The following is a 23122-nucleotide window of genomic DNA, read 5'->3' as shown; positions in this document are numbered from 1 at the left end:
ACATAGGCATGAGCAAAGACTTCATGACTAAAATACCAAAAGCAATTGCAACAAAAGCCAAAATAGACAAATGAGATCTAATTAAACTAAAGAGCTTCTGCACAGCAAAAGAAGCTATCATCAGAGTGAACAGGCAACCTACAAAATGACAGAAAATTTTTGCAATGTATCCATCTGTCAAGGGTCTAATATCCAGAATCTACAAGGAACTTAAACAAATTCACAAAAAAAACCATCAAAAAGTGAGCAAAGATTATGAACAGACTCATTTCAAAAGAAGACATTTGGCCGGGAGTAGTGGATCACGCCTGTAATCCCAGTACTTTTGGACGTGGAGGCAGGTAGATCATGAGGTCAGGAGTTCAAGACCAGCCTGGCCAACATGGTGAAACCCCGTCTCTACTAAAAACACAAAAAAATTAGCAGGGTGTGTTGGCGGGTGGCCTGTAATCCCAGCTTCTTGGAAGGCTAAGGCAGGAGAATCACTTGAACCCGGGTGGCAGATGTTGCAGTGAGCCAAGATCCTGCCACTGCACTCCAGCCTGGGTGACAGAGCAAGACTCCGTCTTAAAAAATAATAACAAATAAAATAAATTAAAAAGAAGAAGAAGAAGAAGACATTTATGTGGTTAACAAACACACAAAAAGAAAAAAAGAAAATAGCTCATCATCACTGGTCATTAGAGAAATGCAAATCAAAACAACAGTGAGATACCGTCTCACGCCAGTTGGAATGGCAGTTATTAAAAAGTCAGGAAACAACAGATGCTGGTGAGGCTGTGGAGAAATAAAACGTTTTTACACTGCTGGAAGGAGTTCAAATTAGTTTAACCATTATGGAAGACAGTGTGATGATTCCTCAAGGATCTAGAACCAGAAATACCATTTGACCCAGCAAACTCATTATTGGGTATATACCCAAAGGAACATAAATCATTCTATTATAAAGATACATGTACATGTGTGTTTATTGCAGTAGTGTTTACAATAGCAAAGACTTGGAACCAACCCTAATGCCCATCAATGATAGACTGGAAAAAGAAAATGTGACACATATACACCATGAAATACTATGCAGCCATAAAAAAGAATGAGTTCATGTCGTTTTCAGGGACGTGAATGAAGCTGGAAAACATTATCCTTAGCAATCTAACACAGGAACAGGAAACCAAACACCGTATGTTCTCACTCATATGTGGGAGTTGAACAATGAGAACACATGGACACCGGGAACAAAACATCACACACTGGGGCCTGTTAGGGAGTTGGGGTAAAGGGGAGGAAGAAAATTAGGACAAATACCTAAAGCATGTGGGGCTTAAAACCTAGATGGCAGGTTGATAGGTGCAGCAAACCACTATGGCACATGTAAAACTATGTAACAAACCTGCACGTTCTACACGTGTATCCCAGAACTGAAAGTAAAACAAAGAAAAATGCAATAACGCTGAGGGGGAGTGGGGGTAGGGGCGGGAGTCAGGCGGGGGTGGGTGTGTCCCGGAGATTTATCCAGTCAGTGGCACTGATGTGGGAACCGCCCAATCAGGTGCGCAATTGGAGATGACAGGAAAGGAGGGCGTGGCTTCGGGCGTTTGGCGGGGCCTTTGTCTCTCGCTGGCGCTGGCACAGGAGCTTGGGATCCGTCTCCTCTTTCGCCTCCTCCACCTTGGGGGCCCCGGGCTACTCTCTCCCAGCCCCTGTTGCCCTGTGATCTGTAGGTCCTTGGGGACGCATAGTTAAGGTGCCAGGACATCCTGGAAGCTGGGAAATGGTGAGTATGCGGGGTTCGGCATCCCGAGAAAGGAGAGCAGGCTGTGAAACCGGCAGGACCGGCCTCCCCACGGTTAGCTCCGAGTCTCCCCAGGCTTGGCCCTCAGTCCCCTGTGGCCGCAAGATGGCCCCTGAGCCAGCAGCGGGGACCCCCACGTCCCTCCCGGCCCATCCGGTCCTGTCCATGGGCAGCGCCCTGCTCTGCGCCCACAGCCCTGAGTATTTCGCAGGTTGTTCAGGGATGCCAGGTGGGTCATCAGGGAGAACCACGACTGGGTGTGTGCGTGGGAGAAGCTGCAGCCCGTGGGGTCCCCAGTCTCTCTTGTTAAAAATTAACGGGAGTCTATGTTAAAAAGTTAACCAGTTTATTTGAACAAACAGTGATTGGTGAAATAGAAAGCACCCAGCCATGATTTGTGGTCCGCCAGAGGGGCATAAAGGAAAGGCTTTTATAAGGTACATGAGAAAGCAATCCAAATTCAAGAATTGATTACAGTTATGTAGTCGCCTTATTTGAACTATCCAGACGGAAATTTCCTGGTTACATATTAAGAGGTTAATTGCATATTTATGATTGGTTAAACCTGCATTTTGTTTCAGGCTAAGATAGTGGTTTATAGGAAATGTATTTGAGTTAGGTTTTAGATTTTTTTTTTTTTACACCTATGAACACAGAGCACTAGAGCTACTTTAGTCTAATTTTCTGCTCATTAATTATTTTAACACTCCAGTGGAGGACTGGATTTCCCCGGTGTTTTTCTAATGTATGGCAAGTGGGACCTCTAATCGACCACCCTGTTTTTCAGCCTAACTCAGGCTTGCAGTAAAATTATAAGTTCCCCACTTTCTTTGCTGCATTCTCAAATGCAACAAATGAGACCAGCTTTCCCTTGCCAATTTATAGTGCTGTTAACTATTTGTCCTTTATTGTACATTTCATTAAAGTTTTCTATTATTGGATTTCTTTCTACTTCTCCCTACAGTTCTGTCAAAATTTGCTTTTTATATTTAGAAGCCTCCCTTTTGGGTGCATAAATATATATAGCTATATTCTCCTGACAAATTAACCTCTATTATTATTATATGGTAAACTGATTTCATGCTTGTGACAGACTTTGCTAGAAAGTCTATTTTGTCTAATTTAAGCATAACTAACATTGCACCCCTTTGGTTATTATTTGCATGGAATGTCATTTTCTATTCTTTCACTTTTAGCCCATGCTCTTAATTCAAATGTGAGTCTCCGATAAGCAGCATATTATGAGGTTTAAAAGATTCATTCATCCACTCTCTCTGCTTTAGTCTCTTTTGTGCTGCTATACCAGAATATCACAGACTGGTAATTAATAAAGAATAGAATTTTATTTGACTCATGATTCTGGAGGCTGAGAAGGCAAAAGAACATGACACTGGTATCTGTTGAAGGTCTTGTTGCTGGATAATAACGTGGCCAAAGATTTGAGAGAGAGAGAGTTGTTTGGGGAGAGAGAGTTTTTTTTTTTTATAACAGATTCATTCTTGTTATAATTAGCCCATTCCCATTATAAGAACATTAATCCATTCATGAGGGCAGAGTGCTTATAGCTTAATTAATTTTTAAATGTTCCTCCTCTTAATTCTATCACATTGGCTATTAAATTTTATCCTAAATTTTGGAGATGATATTCAGTCTATAGCAGTATCTGTTTGTTAAATAATTTAATCTTTTTATATGTAAAGTAGTGATAGGTAAGCAGTTACTATTGTAAATTTGTAGTTTTCTGTCCATTTTAAATTTGCTTTTTTTCTGGTTCTGTCCTTCCTGTGGTATTGTTAATTTTTGTTGAGATAAAGTTATGCTTTCCTGCTCAGACTCAAGTGCAGTGGCATATCACAGCTCGCTGTAGCCTCAACTTCCTGGGCTCAAGCAATCCTCCCACCTTAGCCACCCAAGTAGCTTGGACTACAGACACATACCACAACACCCAAGGAGCTTATGATTCTTCCACCTTGGCCTCCCAAAGTGTTGGAATTATAAGCAGGAGCCGCCATATCCAATGTGTAAATTTGTTGTTTGTATATGCTTTAATTACTTTCTCTTTTTCTTTTCTACAGTTTTTTTTCCTAGTGGTTAACATGAGACTTATGTAAAACATCTTGTATTTTAATAGTCTAGTTTAAGATGATAACAATTTAGAGTATTCTGAATTTCAGCGTGTATTTGCCATTTGTAGTCACATTTATACTTTAGTATTTTTCATATTGTTAGTTAGCATTTCATCATATCAATGTGAAGATTTCTTCTGGACCATGGCTGGAGAAGGAAAGAAGGTGTGTTTTGCCTGATTCGGGGACTACAGAGAGAACCAAGTTCTGCAGGCCTGTCACCTAAGTCTCAGGTGAGTATGAATTCTCTTGTGTTTCTGGTAGATTGTTGCAGTGTCAGGACCAAGGTCAAATGAATTATAGCCAAGTCTACAGTAAGATGTGGCTGTATTCTCTTTTGAAGCCGGGACCATGATTGGCAAGCTTGCCTCTTGTTCAAGTGCTCACCCTCTGAAGATGTCTTCCTTGGTCTTTGCCTCCAGCTGGGTGTCACAAACTCTGAACTGGATTCCAAGGCTTTCATGAATGCACTTATGTTTGCTGTGGCAGCTGCATTATGTTGTGGGGGATGTGCATGCGGAACCTCCTATTCTGTCTTCTTGCTTATGTTACTCTCCTTTATGTTTCACTTTCTGAAATGAATGTCAAGCTGGTGATTTTCAGATTAAAAAATTCTAAACTAAATTGTCAAATTTACACATTATGTAAGCTGTCAATAAAATTTCTTGTAGGGCTACATATTTATTAAAATTTTTGGTTGTAATTTTAAGCTCACTGCAGGCAGAAAGGAATCATTAACATTTCTATTCTTTTTTTTAGTCTGTATCTAAATGATGGTATATTTTAATTCCAAATATTTACTTTATACTTCAGTAATGCTCATTTTACAAAATTTATGTTGTTCTTTTATTTGAAAATAGAAGGCTTTTTAGCTCCTGAAAGCTATATTATAGTCATACAGTTTTATTATATTATGTAGTAAGAATAGCAGCAACATATTGAGAACATAATAAAATTCTCCTGTCTTTTTAATGATTATTTATTAAATTCTTCCCATTAGAGCCTATTATTAATGATTGTAATGTATTTTCTGTATAATTTTACTGTAGTTTATTAAATTCCAATGACTTAAAATGTCTGCTGTTCATGAGTGCACACAGTTGAAAGCTGTAGATATCTAAAGAGTTATTTTTCGTCCGGGCGCGGTGGCTCACGCCTGTAATCCCACCACTTTGGGAGGCCGAGGCGGGTGGATCATGAGCTCAGGAGATCAAGACCATCCTGGCTAACACGGTGAAATCCCGTCTCTACTAAATATATAAAAAATTAGCTGAGCTTAGTGGCGGGTGCCTGTATTCCCAGCTACTCCGGAGGCTGAGGCAGGAGAATGGCGTGAACCCAGTGGGCGGAGCTTGCAGTGAGCTGAGATCGCACCACTGCACTCCAGCCTGGGCGGCAGGGCGAGACTCTGTCTCAATAAAAAGAAAGGAGTTATTTTTCATTGTATATCTATGTTGTATTAGGATTTTATGCACTAAAATCTCTTCTTATTTTCAATTCTGTGTTATTGTGTTTCTTTTCTGCGGGGGTATGTTTTCTCAGATCAGGTAATTGTATTTTTGCTTTTAATGCTTGATATCATGGGTTGAATGATGATTTTTAACTCGGTACACTTTATGACAATGTGATGTTTAATTTATATGTGAATTAGCAGCGTTCGTTGCTTATAGATATATCTATGCGTTTTTCACCTATGTAAGTATGTCATCTTTTTCATCTTTTTTCCTTTTTTTTTTCAGTTTCAGATACGCTTTCTTTCTTTTTTTAAGAGAATTTTAAAACAGAGTCAAAAGAACAGAAATCAGTTATTTGTCCTCTTGCAGGGCGGGGAGACAACCTCCTTCCCCACAGATTTGAGGCTATGGCTAAGTGGTGAGCCTTGGGGAGATGCAGAAAGGATCCATCCCAGGCACTTGGCTGGACTTAAGCAAGCGTAGCCTTTGGGCCACAAGACCTGATAGTTTGGCTACTGGTCTGGACATAAGTCCCCATCTTCCCAGAAACGTCATCTTTTGTCTGCAACAACTGGCTGGAGAAATATTTCAGAAAGATGTGTGTCTGGAACACCCAAAAGCATACCCTTCCTTTCTCCTTGGCATAGGCCTTGCAGCACTGAGGAAAGACCAGGTTTGCAATGGAGCCTTCAATCATCTTCATCCCTGTGGAGCTCAGGGGCTCATAGGGTGACAGGAGAGGAGACAAGCTGGCTTGGGAAGAGTCGTTGTCTTTCAGCTTCTCCCCTACTGAAATACTATATACTTGGGGCCCCAGTTCATGGAAAAACACACATGCTCTCTTTCTTTCTCTCACATCCACATCTCGGGAACCCAACAACTTGATGGCAAGTAGCTCTGGGTATCCTTGGTCTGGCATTCACCCACTCAGCATCGAAGCTGTCCTAAAGCTCTTTCAATCACTTCTCACTCTTTCCAGGCCCATGTGGGTAGGTGTTCCAGCCTTCACTCTTTCAGGCTGATCACAAAGGCACAGTGTGGGAAAGTCCCCTACTGTGATGGCCATTGCTGGGGAGCAGGGAAGGCTAAGGGCCCACTGCTGCCCAAGGCTAGTGTAGACGCCCTCTGCTCCACTCATCTCCTCGAAGATTGATGTCAGGTGCAGCAGCTGCTGTCTGGAATGTTATCAAACCAGGACTGCACAGGCTCTGCATTCTCTGGGTGGAAGATGTAAGAAGCAGGCGAGTTGTCCAGGATGAGAGTTTTCCTCAGGTCCCTCCCCAGATGGCTGAGGTCCTTGACATAGCAGCCCTGGTGGAACAAACACCACTCATGGTATAGGCAGCCCCAGAACATCCCACACCGGTCCAGCACACCCATCACAGGATCTGCATACTTGTTCAGGCTGGAATGAAGAGAGCAATGAAGAAAACACATTTAAACAGTTCCTCCATTAGTCTCAGGAACTCATCCATATAAGGCCTCATGAGCACATGGATCTGGGGAGTGGTCCCCTCAATCTCTATAGGCAGTAGGCAGTCAGCATTGCTGATTGGCTTAAAGGAGCTATGCACAAGGGTTTCATCCAGGTCCGTGACCATACAGATCCTTACTTGATTTTCCTCTGTCACCTCTGGGAGCAGATAGAACTTGACTGCCCAACATGCTGGGAGCAAGAACAGCAGAAAGGGGCCTTCAAAGATGTGACAAACATGAGGCCTCTTCGGAAAGGACTTTGGAAACCAGGCCTTCCTTGGTAAGGACCAGGGCATCTTTCCTCCATGCCTGGGTGATGATGGATCCTTGTTCCATCTAACAATCCTGAGTGCTGGGCTGGCTGGCTGGGAAGACTGGCGGGCATGCTGGCTGGACTTGGCTGGGTGGCATGGGCTGGGGCCTGATTCAGTTCCTGAGAGTCTGACTTCCACAGCTGTTCACATTCCCCCTCTCCTTTCCGTCACTGGCCGGGAAGGGAGGCGGCCTGTAAGGAGGGTGGATGGCCTTGGCAGCGGCTCCCCAGTGTGCCCCCAGCCACGATTCCCCCAGTGGGAGCTTCGGGATCCTCAGTTTGGGTCTAACATAGAAAATCTACCAGATACTCATTTTTTTTTCAACTTTTATTTTAAGTTCAGGGGGGCACATGTGATAAACACTTTTTTTCAACTTTTAAGTTTAGGGGTCCATGTGCAGGATATGCAGGTCTCTTACATAGATAAATGTGTTCCATTGTGCTTTACTGCACAGATCATCTCATCACCCAGGTACTAAGCCCAGAATCCGCAGCTATTCTTCCTGATGCTCTCCTTCCCCTCCACCTTGCCAGGAAACAGATGTCCACTGTGTGTTTTTTTTCCTGATGTGTCCATGTGTTCTCACTGATCTGCTTCCACTAATAAGTTAGAATAATAATAGGTGGTGTTTTGTTTTCTGTTCCTGCATTAGTTTGCAGGGAGTAATGGCTTCAAACTCCAACCATGTCCCTGCAAGGGACATCATCTCATTACATTTTATGGCTTCACAGTGTTCCACGGTGTATGTGTACCACATTTTCTTTATCCAGTCTATCATTGATGGGCATGTAGATTGATTACATGACGTTGCTATTGTAAATAGTGCTGCAATGAACATATGTGTACATGTATATTTAAAATAGAATTATTTATATTCCTTTGGGTGTATATCTAGTAACAGTATTGCTGGGTCAAACGGTATTTCTGCTTCTAGGTCTTTGAGGAATCTCCACACTCTCTTCCACAATGTTTGAAATAATTTACACTCCCACCAACAGTGTAAAAGTGTTCCCTTTTCTCCACAACCTCACCAGCATCTGTTCCTTTTTTTTTTTTTTTACCTTTTATTAATAGCCATTGTAATTGGTGTGAGATGGTATCTCATTGTGGTTTTGATTTGTATTTATCCAGTTATCAGTGATGTTGAGCTTTTCATGTTTGTTGGGCACATGTTTGTCTTCTTTAGAGATATGTCTGTTCATGTTCTTTGAGCCCTTTTTAATGGGGTTGTTTTTTTTCTCTTGTAAATTTTGTTTAAGTTCCTCATAGATTCTGGATATTAGACATTTGTCAGATGGATAGGTTGCAAAATTTTTCTCCCATTCTCTAGGTTGTCTGCTCTGATGATAGTTTCTTTGGCTCTGCAGAAGTTGTTTAGTTTAATTAGACCCCATTAGTCAATTTTTGCTTTTGTTGCTATTGCTTTCGGCCTTTTTGTCATAAAATATTTGCCCATGCCTATATCCTGTATGGTATTATCTAGATTTTTTCTTCTGGGGTTTTTATAGTTTTGGGTTTTACATTTAAGTCTTTAATCCATCTTGAGTTAATTTTTGTATATGGTGTTAGGAAGGGTTCCAGTTTTAATTCTCTGCACATGGCTAGCCAGTTCTCCTAGCACCATTTATTGAATAGGGAGAACTTTCCCTAATTCCTTGCTTTTGTTGACTTTGTCAAAGATGAGGTTGTTGTAGGTTTGTGGCATTATTTCTAGGCTCTCTGTTTTGTTTCATTTGTCTATGTGTCTGTTTCTATACCAGTACCATGCTGTTTTGGTTACGGTACTCTTCTAGTATAGTTTGAATTTAGGTAGAGTGACACTTTCAGCTTTTTGTTTTCCTTAACGTTGGCTTGGATATTTGGTGTTTTTTTTGGTTCCATATGAATTTTAGAAGTTTTTTTTTTTTTTCTAATTCTCTGAAGAACATCAGTAGTTCAATGGGAATAGCATTGAATCTGTAAATTACCTTAGGCAATATGTTCATATTCATGATACTGATTCTTCCTCTCCATGAGCATGGAATGTTTCTCCATGTGTTTTGTGTCCACTCTGTTTTCTCTGAGCAGTTGTTTCTAGTTCTCCTTGAAGAGGTCCTTCACTTTCCTTCTTAGCTGTATTTTTAGGTATTTTTTTCTCTTTGTTGCAATTGTGAATGAAAGTTCATTCATGATTTGTCTCCCTGCTTGCCTGTTGTTTTTGTATAGGAATGCTAGCTACTTTTGCACATTGAGTTTATATCCTGAGATTTTGCTAATATTGCTTATCACCTGAAGAAGCTTTGGGGCTGAGACTACGGGGTTTTCTAGATATAATATCAGGTCATCTGTAAACAATGATAATTTGACTTCCTCTCCTTCTATTTGAATACTCTTTATTTCTTCCTCTGGCCTGATTTTCCTGGCCAAGGTTTCTGATACTATGTTGAATGGGAGTGTTGAGAGAGGGCATCCTTTTCTTGTACTAGTTTTCGGGGGAATGTTTCCAGCTTTTGCACATTCAGTGTGATATTGGCTGTGGGTTTGTCGTATATGGCTCTTATTATTTTGAGGTATGTTTCTTCAGTTCCTAGTTTACTGAGAATTTTAAACTTGAAGGGATCTTGAATTTTATTGAATGCTTTTTCTGCATCTATTGAGATAATCATGTGGTTTTTGTATTTAGTTCTCTTTATGTGATGAGTCACATTTATTGATTTGCATATGTTGAACCAACCTTTCATACTGGAGACAAAGCCAATTCCATAGTGGTGGATGCACTTTTTAATGTGCTGCTGGATTTGGTTTGCCAGTATTTTATTGAGGATTATTGCACAATTTTCATCAAAGATATTGGCATGATGTTTTGTTGTTGTTGTTGTAATATCTGTGTTAAGTTTTGGTATCAGGATGATGCTGGCCTAATAGAATGAGTTAGAGAGAACTTTGTCTTCAAATTTTTTTGGATAGTTTTAGGAGAAAATGTGCCATCTCCTCTTTGTACTTCTGGTCAAATTCAGCTTGCTTGGTAGGGTAGTTATTACTGCCTCAATTTCAGAACACATTGATCTATTCAGGGTTCAGTCTTAGGGAGGGCTTATTTTGCAAGGAAATTGTCTATTTCTTCTAGATTTTCTGGTTTATGTGCATAGAGGTGTTTATCATATTCTCTGATGGTTGTTCATATTTCCGTCGGATCAGTGATGATATCTCCTTTATTATTTCTATTTGTGTTTTGTTGTTCTGTCTTTCCTTATTTATTTGCTTAGCTAGTGTTCCATCTTGTTTATTAATTTTTTTTCAAAAAAACAGCTCCTGGATTGGTTGACTTTTTTTTTTTTTTTGGAAGAGTTTTTAGTGTCTCTATCTCCTTCAGCTCTACTCTGATCTTGGTTATTTCTTGTTTTCTGCTAGCTTTCTGGTTCGTTTTCACTTGGTTTTCTAGTTCTTTTAATCAAGATGTTAGTCTGTTAACTTTAGATCTTTCTAGTTTTTTTTTTTTTTTCTTGTGGCACAGTCTCACTTTGTCACCTAGGCTGGAGTACAGTGGCATGATCTCAGCTCACTGCAACCCCAACTTCTCAGTTTTAAGTGATTTCTGCTGTCTCGGCCTCCTGAGTAGCTGGGATTACAGATGTGCATCTCCACACCCAGCTAATTTTTGTATTTTTCTGTAGAGATGGGGTGTTGCTATGTTGGGCAGGCTGGTCTTGAACATCTGGCCTTGAGTGATCTGTCTGCCCAAGCCTCCCAAATTATTGGAATTACAGGCATGAGCCACCACGCCAGGACCTTTCTAGCTTTTTGATGTGGACATTAGTGCTATAAATTTCCCTCTTTTCTTGGTTTCTAGTGATTATTTTATTTTATCTTGGTGAGTAGTCAGGGAAATAATCTTAAATTCATAATCAACTTATACCTTAAATCCATATAATTATGTGAGAAGAACTCTTTGTTATTTGAAGGTGATGTTTGAAAGATTTTCTAACTGTGCCTTTTAGATAGTTTTAAATTTCTAATTGTAGTTAAAAACATGCCATTGTCATTTCTAACATTTTAAGTATATGGTTTAGAAGTGGTAAGTATAGTTCTATTGTTTTGCAATAGGTTTTAGAGAATTTTTGTCTTACAAAAGTAAAAGTAAATGCTCATTACTTAAGAAAGAAGTTAGTTCGCTTGCCTTAGATATATAGCAAGAGAAGAGTCCCTGGAAAGTCCCTGGTCAGTGCCTCATCCTTACATAACATATAACGAAGCCTGGAAAAATCCAGCTGCAGACACCAACAAGGGAACTAGCACATAGCATTGTGCTTGGAGACATGACCATGGCTGCACAGATAGAAAAACCTCCGGCCCATTTAGATAAAAACCTGTACAAACCTCCAGCTCACTCAGAAAAAGGAACAAGACTGACCTAGCATAGAAATGCCTTTATTTGGCCTGTAATCCCAGCAATTTGGGCAGCAGAAGTGGGCGGATCACCTGAGGTCTGGAGTTCGAGACCAGCATGATCAACATTAAGAAACCGCGTCTCTACTAAAAATAGAAAATTAGCTGGGCATGGTGCTGCAGGCCTGTAATCCCAGCTACTTGGGAGGCTGAGGCAGGAGAATCGCTTGAACCCAGGAGGCGGAGATTGCTGTGAGCTGAGATCACACCATTGCACTCCAGCCTAGGCAACAAGAGCAAAACTACATCTCAAAAAAATAAAGAAAGAAAGACAAGAAAAAGAAAAAAAGAAACGCCTTTGTCTCTGTACAGTCAGTGGGCTCCCAGGAAAAAGTTTCTTCTCCTTTTGTCGGCGTGGGCACAGTGGACTCTGGTGCATTCCAGTTGACACTCTCCTTTATTTGGACTGTAAGTCTGACCTCTGAATAATGACTTCAGCCCCTGATTGCTACCGGGTCAAGCTCCTGGGCCAAGCTTTCACCTTAGCTTCTGATAAGTCCTGGGCCAAGCTAAGTTGCATCTATCAATCATCCCTTCAGCTCCTGATTGGTCGTGGGACAAAGTCCTGGGCCAGGCTGAGCCACACATTTTTCAAGACAGCCTGTGAACTGGGCACATTCCCTTCCGTTCCCAGTCCATAAAAACCCTGGACCCCAGCCTCGTAGAGGGAACCCCGTTCAGACACCTATCTCTGCTGGCAAAGAGCTTTCTTCTCTTGCTTCTTAAACTTTCACTCCAACCTCACCTTTGTGTTCACGCTCCTTAATCTCCTTAGAGGTAGAACAAAGAACTCTGGGTGTTATCGCAGACAACCAGAGCCTGTTACATCTTGGTGCACTGCTGAGACTACAACACTTGGTTTCTTTGAGTTTGACTAAATATTTTACATAAGTGTAATTATACAGTCTTCCTTTCTGACTGTCTTGTTTTACTTAGCAGAGTGTTTGAAGATTTGTCCTTATTGTAGTACTTTTCAAGATTTCCTAATTTTTAAGGCTGAATGCTATCCCAGTGAATATACGTGCCCTGTTGTTGAATCTACTCATCCTTAAAGGGACATTTCCTTCCAGGTAGTATGTTTGTGAGTAATACTACAATGTACATAAGTGTGCATATATCTATTCCATGTTCTGCTTTGCATGTTTGGGATATTTTTCATACAATGATTTAGTACCATGTGTATTCACTTGCTTTTGTTGTCTCATCCGTTGATGTTACATCCCCCAAATTATTGCCGAGACCAGTTGACATGAAGCTTCACGCTTCTGTATTGTGCTAGGAATTTTACAACTATAGGTTTTACATTATAGTCTTCATTCATTTTTTAAAATTGACAGATGTAATTGTACATATTTTGGGGAAACAATTATATATATATGTTGTATAACAATAAAAATCAGAGTACTTAGTATTTTGTTGCCTCATGCATTTGTTATTTTTGTGGTGAGAACATTCAAAAGCTTCTTCTCTAGCTATTTTATTTTATCTTTATGTATTAATTTTTTTTAGAGACAGGATCTTTCTCTAACACCCAGACTGGAGTGCAGTGGTGCAACCCTAGCTCACTGTAACCTCAAACAATCTCCTAACCTTAGTTTCCCAATTAGCTGAGACTACAGGAACCTGCCACCATGCCTGGCTAATGTTTTAATTTTTCATAGAGAGAGGGTCGCACCACGTTGTCCAGGCTCATCTTGAACTTCTGACTTCAAGTGATTCTCCTACCTCAGTCTCCCAAAATTTATGGATTGCAAGAATGTGCCACCACAACTGGTCTCTTTTAGCTATTTTGTAATATGCGATAACTTTTCATTAATTCTTTTTATTCTACTGTGTAATAAAAAACAAAAACTTATTTCTCCTATCTAATCATAACACAATATCTGTGAAGCAGCCTTTTCCCATCCTCCTGCTTCAGTCTCTGGTAACCCCTGTTGTACTCTTTGCTGATATCAACCCTTTTTTTCAGGTTCCTCAAATGAGTGAGATAAGAAGATCATAAAGTATTTGTGTTTCTCTATGTGGCTTATTTTACTCAACATGGTATCTTGAAGGTTCATCGATGCTGTTTTAACTGACAGAATTTTATCCTTTCTTATGGCTGAATAGGATTTCACTGTGTATATATAGCACATTTTGTTTATCCATTCATCTGTTGCTCTACATTTGAATTGATTCCATATGTAAACTATTATAAATAGTTCTGTAATTAACATGGGAATGCAAATATCTTTTTGACACAGTGATATCCTTTTTTTGGATATACACCCAGGAGTAAAATTGCTGAATCATATAATAGATCTATTTTTAATTTCTTTCAGAAACCTCCATCCTCTTTTCTATAATGGCCACACTAATTTACAATTCCACCAACAATGGATACATCTACTCTTTTTTTATATCCTCATTAGTACTTGCTTTAATTAATTATTTATTGATTTTTATGATAGCCATTCTCATGGGAGTGAGGTGGTACCTCATTGTGGTTTGGATTTGCATTTCCTTGATGATTAGTAATGCAGAACATCTTTTTAGGTTCCAGTTTGCCATTTTTGTATCCCTCTTCTTGACTAACATCTATTAAGACCTTTTGCATTTTTTAATTAGATTATAAGTGTGTTTTATTTTGAGATTTTAAAGTTTCTTTTATATTCTGAATATTAGCCTTTTGTCGTATGTATAGCCTGAAAACATTTTCTTTCATCACCTAAGCTGTCTCTTCAATCTTTTGTTTTTTTAATATGAGACAGCATTTTAGTTTGAAATAATGTTGTGTGCTTATTCTTGACTTTGTTGCCTATGTTTTGAAATCTTATTTTAATAATCCTTTCACAGTCCAATGTTATAAAGCATTTTTTTACATTTTTCTCTAATAGTTTCATAATTTGTGGCATGACAATTAAGTCTTTAGTTTTAGTTGATTTTCATATATGGCAAGGCACAAGGGTCTAGTATTATTTTTCTGCGTGTAAATATTTAAATGACCCTGCAACATTTATTGAAGAGATTAGCTTTTCCCTAAAGTGTGTTTTTGGCCCTGTTGTTGAAAATCAGTTGGCTTTAGGTGCATAAATTAACTTCTGGGCTTATTGGACACGTTAGCCTATGTGTTTGTTTTTATGCCAGTAGAGTGCCGTTTTGGTTACCATAGCTTTATAGCAAGTTTTCGAGTTTGATAAAGTGATGCCTTTAGCTTTGCTTATTTTGCTCAAAGTTTCTTTGTCTATTCAGAGTTTTTTGTGGGTCCATACAAATTTAGAATATTTTTTCTATTTCTGTGAAAAAATGTCATTGGTATTTTGATAAAAATCACGTTGTCTGTAGATCACTTTGGGCGGTTATATTAACAGTATTCTTCCAGTGTATGAACACAAGATTTTTTCATCTATTCATTTGTATTTTATATTTCCTATCCATGTTTTGTCGTTTGCAGTGTAGACATCTTTTACCTTTTTAGTTAAGTTTCTTGCTAGGTGTGTTAGTCAGGGTTCCCTAGACAGATCACAAGATCCCACAGTAGGTTGTCTGCAAGTTTGAGCAGCAAGGAGAGGCAGTCCACATCCCAAAGCTGAAGAACTTGGAGTCTGGTGCTTGAGGGCTGGAAGCGTCCAGCACAGGAGAAAGATGTAGGCTGGGAGCCTAGGCCAGTCTCTCCTTTTCATGTTTTTCTGCCTGCTTTATATTCACTGGCAGCTCATCAGATGGTGCCCACCCAATTAAGAGTGGGTCTCCCTTTCCCAGCCCACTGAGTCAAATGTTAATCTCGTTTGTCAACACCCTCGCAGACACACCCAGGATCAATGCTTTCTATCCTCCAATCCAATCAATTTGACACCCAGTATTAACCATCACATTAAGTATTTTAATTTTTGTAGCTTTTGCGTATGCAGAAGAATCATTGGATGAAATTCAACATTCAGTATAATGAAAACTCTCAACAAGTTAGGAATAGAAGGTATGTGCCTCAACACAATAAAGGCCATTTATGACAAAGTAATGCTAACATTATACTGATTAAGGAAAAGCTGAAAGCTTTCTCTCTGAGATCTGGAACAAGAAAATCTTCCCCACTTTCAGCCCTCTGATTCAACATAGTACTGGAGTCCTAGCCAAGGAAATTAGGCAAGAGGAAGAAATAAAACTCATACTAATTGGAAAGGACGAAGTCAAATGACTTCTGATTGTGGACAAAATAATCTTATGTGTGAAAGACTCTAAACACTACACCAAAAACTATTAGAACTACCTAACAAAGTCAGTAAAATTGCAGAAAATCAACAAAGTCGTAGCTTTCTGTATGCTGATAGCAAACGATCTGAATAATAAAATTTAAAATTTCATTTTAATAGCTACCAAAAAGTAGCTTTTTGAGTTTATTTCTTTATTTGAGGTGGAGTCTTGCTCTGTCACCAGGCTGGAGCACAGTGGTGTGATATCAGTTCACTGAAACTCTTGCCTCCCAGGTTCCAGAGATTCTCCTGTCTCAGCCTCCCGAGTGTCTGGAACTACAGCCATGTGCCACCACCTCCAACAATTTTTTTTTTTTTTGTATTTTTAGTAGAGACATGGTTTCACCATATTGGCCAGGATGGTCTTGATCTCCTGACCTTGTGATTCACTTGCCTCAGCCTCCCAAAGTGCTGGGATTACAGATGTGAGCCAGGGCACCCAGCCTTGAGTTTATGTTTTTATCTGGTGCAAGGTAAGGTCTAACTTTGTTATTTTTTCTATGTAAATTTTTATTATTCCCAATACTGTTTGTTGAAGAGACAGTTCTTTCCTTATTTTGAATTCTTGGAACACTTTTTAAAAATATATTTATTATATCCATGAGGACTTATGTCTGGACTCTCTCATCTGTTTCATCATTCATTTGTCTTTATGTCAGTACCAAACTGTTTTGATGACTATATCTTTGTAGTATGTTTTGAAATTAGAGAGTATGATGCCTCTGTCTTTATATTTTTTCCCAACATTATTTGGCTGTTTGTGGTCACTGGAAATTCCATAAAAATTATAGAATATTTTAAAACTTCTGCAAAAGGTTTCATTGGTATCTTGATAGAAATACATTGAATCAGCTAGGGGTGGTGGCTCATGCCTGTAATCCCAGCACTTTGGGAGGCCAAGGAAGGTGGATCACTTGAGGTCAGGAGTTCGAGACCAGCCGTGGAGAAACCCCGTCACTAATAAAAATACAAAATTAGCCAGGTGTGGTGGCACATGCCTGTAACCCCAGCTACTCAGGAGGCTGAGGCAGGAGAATTGCTTGAACCCAGGAGGTGAAGGTTGCAGTGAGCTGAGATGACGCCATTGCACTCCAACCTGCGCAACAAGAGCAAAACTCCATCTGAAAAGAAAAGGAAAGAAAAGAAAAGAAAATAAAGAATATTGAATCCATAGACCACTTTCAGTAGTAGTGACATCTTAACAATATTAAATCTATAACCTCTTGAACAACAGTTTGTTTGAGAATTTGTTGTTTAATTTTTACTTATTCTTTGACATGTCAGTGTTTTTAACTTCTTGGTTTATCGTATTATAGTTAGAAATATTTGCGTAATTTACATCTGCTTAAATTTGCTAAGATTTGTTTTTTGACTTAACGGGTGGTCTATTTGGAATATTGCGGCATGTGTGATTAAAAGCATTGCATATTCTGCTGTTGAGTGGAGAGTTATAAATGTGACTGTTAGGTCTAATTGTTCTATTGTGTTGTTTAAGTACTCTGTTTACTTATTCATCTTATGTTTTTTTTTTAATTTACATTACTAAAATTCAGATATAAAACTCATCTTCTGTTATTAGGTGCTGGCTACTTCATGTTTCAGTTCTGTAAAATGTTGCTTCATATATTTGGGAACTGTGGTGTAAGGCACATATGTTACTATTGTTGCTTTTATTGTTGTATGTTGTTTTATTGTTGCTGCTTTTATTGTTGATGTTTTTGTTGTCCTTTTCTTCTTGTCTCTCGAGGAAGTTTTTGATATAATATGTATTTTGTCTACCATGGCAGAATTTGATTTTGCATTTAATTTTTTTTTGAATTCTTTGATATATTGGTTATATGTGTTCCAGATCATAATTTGGTCATTTATAGTAAGCATAGAGTTGAATTTTGTTTCATGAATATATTTTGTGAAAGTATGTTTTTGATTGACATAATTTATTTATATATAAAGTCATTACTAAAAGGGAATGATTTCCTATTGCATTTTGTTTCTTTTTTGTTTCAGGTCCTATAGCTAATTTTTTTTTTTTTTTTTTTTTTTGAGACAGAGGCTGCCTCAGCCTCCCCAGCAGCTGGGAATACAGGCGCCCACCACAACGCCCAGCTATTTTTTTTTTTTTATTTTGTGTAGAGATGGGGTTTCACCGTGTTAGCCAGGATGGTCTCGATCTCCTGACCTCGTGATCCACCTGCCATGGCCTCCAAAAGTGCTGGGATTACAGGCATGAGCCACTGCGCCCGGCCGGTCCTGTAACTACTTTGTTCCTGTTTTTCTCTCTTGCTCTCTTTCTTAGTGTATTTTTGATTTTTGTAGTGACATGTTTTAATTCTTTTCTCACTACTCCCTGTGTGTGTGTACTATAGGTATTTCCTTTTTTTTTTTTTTTTGACAGGGTCTTGCTCTATCACCCAGGCTTGGGTTCAGTGTCACAATCTCTGCTCACTGCAAGCTGTGCCTCTCAGGCTTAGCTCAAACAATCCTCCCACCTCAGCCTTCTGAGTAACTGGGACCACAGATGTGCACCACTACTCCTGGCTAATTTTTGTTATTTTTCATAGAGACAGGGTTTTGAAATGTTGCCCAGACTAGTCTCAAAATCCTAAGTACTATAGGTATTTTCTTTGTTGTTACTGTAGATATTGCCAAAAGGAACTACTATTGCATATAAACCCTGCCTATTTATGGCTCCCTATGTGTTTCATTGATGTTGCAGATTGTATCATTTTGTATTGTGAATCTATTGGCACAGATTTATAATCATTTTCAAGTCTTTGTTATCTCAAATACATAGCAGAATTGAAAGTATTCTGTGCATCTTCATTATCATAACAAAGAATATTATAATTGTGTACATAATTATCTCTATTAGAAAACATATTTACATAATTTTCTGTTGCTGTCACTATTTTATTTTTAATGTGAATGACTATTTAGTATTTTTAAAGACAGGCTTAGTGTATATAAATTTATACAGTTTTCATTGATCTTGGATATTCTTTATTTTTATCTTTTAATTCATTTGAAAGGATAGTTTTGGCAGACATAGTGTTCTTGGTTGGTACTTGCCATTTTTTCAGCACTTTGATTATGTCATCCTACAACCTCTTGCCTGTGAGTTTTTTGGCTGAGACATCTGCTGGTCATCCTATAGGGGTAGCCTTGTACATGCTAAGTCCTTTTTTTCTTGCTGACTTCAAGATTCTCTGTGTTTTAATTTTTGAATCTCTGATTATAATGTGTCTTGTCATGGGTCTCCCTGTGTTGCTACTAGTTAGAGTTGATAAAGTTTCATTAAATTTTAGGTCATTTTCTCCCTCAAATTTTGAGAGTTCTCAGCCACTGATTGTTTCTTGAAATAAGTTTGCTTCTCTCTTTTCTCTCTTTTTATTTTAGAATTCCCATTATGAGTATATTGGCCATCTTAATGGTATCCCATAAGTCCCTTAGGCTCTCTTAATTTTTAAAATTATTTTTAGCCTCCTCACCCTATAATTTCAAATGACTTCTTATCAAGCTTGCTGCATTTTTTCCTGCTAGACCAAACTGTTGTTGGACCTTCTAGTGAATCTCTAAATTCAGGTATTTTACTTTTCAGCTCCACACTTTATGTTTCTATTTTGTAGTTTTAATCACTTTGTTGATAATCTCATCATCTTCATGCATTGTTTTCTTTTTCTGTTTAGTTTTCTATGTTCTTTTTTAGCTGACTGAGCATTTTTAAGCTAGGTGTTTTAGCCAGGCACAATGACATGTGCGTGTAATTCCATCTACTTTGAATGCTAAGGCAAGAGGACTACTGTATTAATCCATTCTCATGCTGCTAATAAAGACATAACCAAGACTAGGTAATTTATAATGATAAAAAGTTTAATGGCCTCACATGGCTAGGGAGTTCTCATCATTATTGGAACAAGCAAGAGACTTCATTCAGGGGAACCTCCACTTATAAAACCATCAGATCACGTGAGACTTATTTGCTATCATGAGAACAGCACGGGAAAATCCTGCCTCCATGATTCAATTACCTCCCACATGGTCCCTCCCGTGACATATGGGGATTATTACAATTCAAGGTGAGATTTGGTTGGGGACACAGAGGTAAACTCTATCAATTACTTAAGGCCAGGAGTTTGAGACCACCCTGGGCAATATTGTGAGAAGCTCTATGTAAAAATATTTTTACAGATTAGTCAGGCATGGTGGAATGTTGCTGTAGTGTCAGGAAGTTGGAGGCTGATGTAAGATTATTGCTTGAGTTTCCCAGAATTTGAGGCTGCATTGAGCTATAATCATGGTATAGTATTCCCATCTGGGTGAGAGAGTAAGACCTCTTTTTAGAATTTCAAATTTATTTTAGATTAAGGAGGTACCTACACAGGTTTTTTACATAGGTATTTTGTATAATGCTGAGGTTTGAAGTATGAGTAATTCCATCACCCAGGCAGTGAGCATCGTACTAAATAGACAGCTTTTCAGTTCTTGGGCTGTCCCTCTCTCCACCGTCTAAGAGTTGTCTATTATTTTTATTTTTATATCTATGTGTACCCAGTGTTAATTTCCAATTATAAGTGAGACCATGCAGTATTTTCATTTTTCATTTCTGCATTAATTTGCTTTGTATAATGGCCTCTTGTTGCATTAATGTTGCTGCAAAGGATAAGTTTTCTTTTTTTTTTTTTTTTTAAGGCGAAGTACTATTGGTGTCCATGTGACATTTTTTAAATTCAATTTACCATTAATTGGCTGGACACGGTGGTTGATGCCTGTAATCCCAGCACTTTGGGAGGCCTCAGTGGGTGGATCCTGAGATCAGGTGATCGAGACCATAGTGGACAACATAAGGAAACCTGTGTCTACTGAAAATACAAAAATTAGCCGGGCGTGGTGGCATGCGCCTATAGTCCCACCTACTCAGGTGGCTGAGGCAGGAGAATTGCTTGAACCTGGGAGGCGGAGGTTGTAGTGAGCTGAGATCGTGCCACTGCACTCCAGCCTGGGCAACAGAGTGAGACTTCATCTCAAAAACAACAAAAAAAAACCATTAATAGGCAACTAGGTTGATTCATGTCTTTCTTCTTATAAATAGTGTAGTGATGAACCAACAAGTGCGTGAGCTATTTTGGTAGAATAATTTATTCTCTTTTGGGTACATACCCAGTGGTGAAATTGCTGGGTTGAATCATAGTTCAACTCTCAGTTATTTGGAAAATCTCCAAGCTGCTCTCCACAGTGACTGAAGTAATTTATATTCCCATGAACAGTGTATAAGGGTTTTTTTTCCCTCTATAACCTCATCGACATCTATTATCATTTTACTTTTTAACAAAAGCCAGTCTAACTGGTGTACAACGGTGTCTTATCATGGTTTTGATGTACATTTCCTTGATGGTTAGTGATGATAAGCTTCTTTCATACGTTATTTTGCCACTTGCGTGTGTTCTTTTGAATATTTTCTGTTATTGCCCACTTTTTCATGGGGTTATTTTTTTGCTTGTGAATTCTTTAAGTTTCTTATAGATTCTCAGTATTAGATTTTGTCAGGATCATAGGTTGTGAATATTTTTCCCATTCTGCTAGCTTTGGGGTTAGTTTGTTTTTATTTTTCTAATTTCTCTAGGTGTGATGTTAAATTGTTAGTTTGAGATCGTTCTAACTTTTTGATGCAGGCATTTAGCTCTATAAACTTTCCTCTTAGGCCAGGCACGGTGGCTCACGCTTGTAATCCCAGCACTTTGGGAGGCCGAAGCGGGCGGGTCACGAGGTCAGGAGATCGAGACCACGGTGAAACCCTGTCTCTACTAAAAATACAAAAAAATTTGCTGGGCGTGGTGGCGGGCGCCTGTAGTCCCAGATACTCGGAGAGGCTGAGGCAGGAGAATGGCGTGAACCCGGGAGGCGGAGCTTACAGTGAGCCGAGATTGCGCCACTGCACTCCAGCCGGGGCGACAGAGCGAGACTCTGTCTCAAAAAAAAAAAAAAACTTTCCTCTTAACAGTGCTTTTCCTACATTCCAGACATTTTGGTATATTCTGACTCTTCATTTATTTCAAGAATTTTTTAAATTTAAGGACTTAATTTTGTTGTTTACCCAAAATTCATTCAGGATCAAGTTGTTTAATTTCAGTGTCATTCTGTGACTTTGTGAGATTTTCTTTGTATTGATTTTTATCTTTGTTCCATTGTGGCCTGACAGTATGGTGGGCATAATTTTGATTTTTTAAAAATGTATTGAAAATTGCTTTATGGCTAGGAAGCAGTCAATCCTAGAGTATATTCTGTGAGCAGATGAGAAGAATTTACGTTCCTTAGATGGTGTATGGCGTATACTGTAAATTTCTATTAGTTTCAATTGATCAAGTGTCAAATCAAACTCCAGAATTTCTTTGTTAGGTTTCTGCCTTGATAATCTGTCAAACACGGTTAGGGGGGAGTTGCATTCCCCTACTATTATTGTGTGGCTAGTTGAGTCTTATTGTAGGTCTAGAAGTACTTGTTTTATAATCTATGTTCCCCAAAGTTGGGTGCATCTACATTTAGGATAGTTAAGTCTTCTCGTTGAATTGAACCCTTTGTCGTTATGCAATGCCTTTCTTTGTTTTATTTTACTATTAATGATTTAAAGTCCTTTTTTCTTAAAAGAGAAAAAAATTCCAGGTATGGTGGCTCATGCCAGCACTTTCAGACTGAGGCAATAGGATTGCTTGAGACCAGGAGTCTGAGACCAGCCGAGGCAACATAGCAACATTCTGTTTGTACAAATTTTTTTTTTAAAGAAACTATACAGGTGTGGTAATGTGCACAACTGTGGTCATATTTACTCAGGAGACATAGGTGGCATGACTGCTTGACTTCAGAAATTTGAGGTTACAGTGAGCTGTGATTGCACCACTGCACTCTGTCCCAGGAGATAGAGTAAGATCCTGTGTACAAAATGAAAAAATAAAGAAAAATAAAATGATTGTAAGTTAAAAAAATAGTTCATAGATCTCCACTTCTTTAGGTTCACTTGAACATATATTTTGCTCCTCTGATTAGGCTATATTTCCTGGTTGCTTTTAGATACTGTGGTTTTGTTAAGGTTTCGGTCCATTAATAAACCACTACCTATTTTATCCTTTATGGAACTGCTCTGTTCATGGGAAAATTGACAACATTCAGACACAATAGTCATTCTGGGAGCTTCTCCAATCTGTTGTCAAAGTGTGTCTTCTTTAGACTACTGTATGTATTTTCTTGTTAATAAGGTTTACCTCTGTTTCCCCTTGAGAGCCTTTAGTCTCGTCCCTTGGTCACTGTTACAGGTGCT

General features: G+C 38.8%; 1 long non-coding RNA gene and 1 pseudogene across 1 annotated transcript; one reads left to right on the top strand and one right to left on the bottom strand.

The window, feature by feature from the left end:
• Positions 1–1607: 1607 nt before the first annotated feature.
• On the top strand, positions 1608–4558 carry LOC115833837. Its single transcript, XR_004029094.1, has 2 exons — positions 1608–1771; positions 4046–4558. It is a non-coding gene; the product is annotated as an uncharacterized LOC115833837 (long non-coding RNA).
• Positions 4559–6419: 1861 nt separating this feature from the next.
• On the bottom strand, positions 6420–7181 carry LOC100587277 (annotated as a pseudogene).
• Between the last annotated feature and the right edge of the window lie 15941 nt (positions 7182–23122).

Source organism: Nomascus leucogenys, unplaced genomic scaffold (genome assembly GCF_006542625.1).
Source record: "Nomascus leucogenys isolate Asia unplaced genomic scaffold, Asia_NLE_v1 000927F_82319_qpd_obj, whole genome shotgun sequence".
Lineage (NCBI taxonomy): Eukaryota > Metazoa > Chordata > Mammalia > Primates > Hylobatidae > Nomascus > Nomascus leucogenys.
This window is presented reverse-complemented; position numbering and strand designations above follow the sequence as displayed.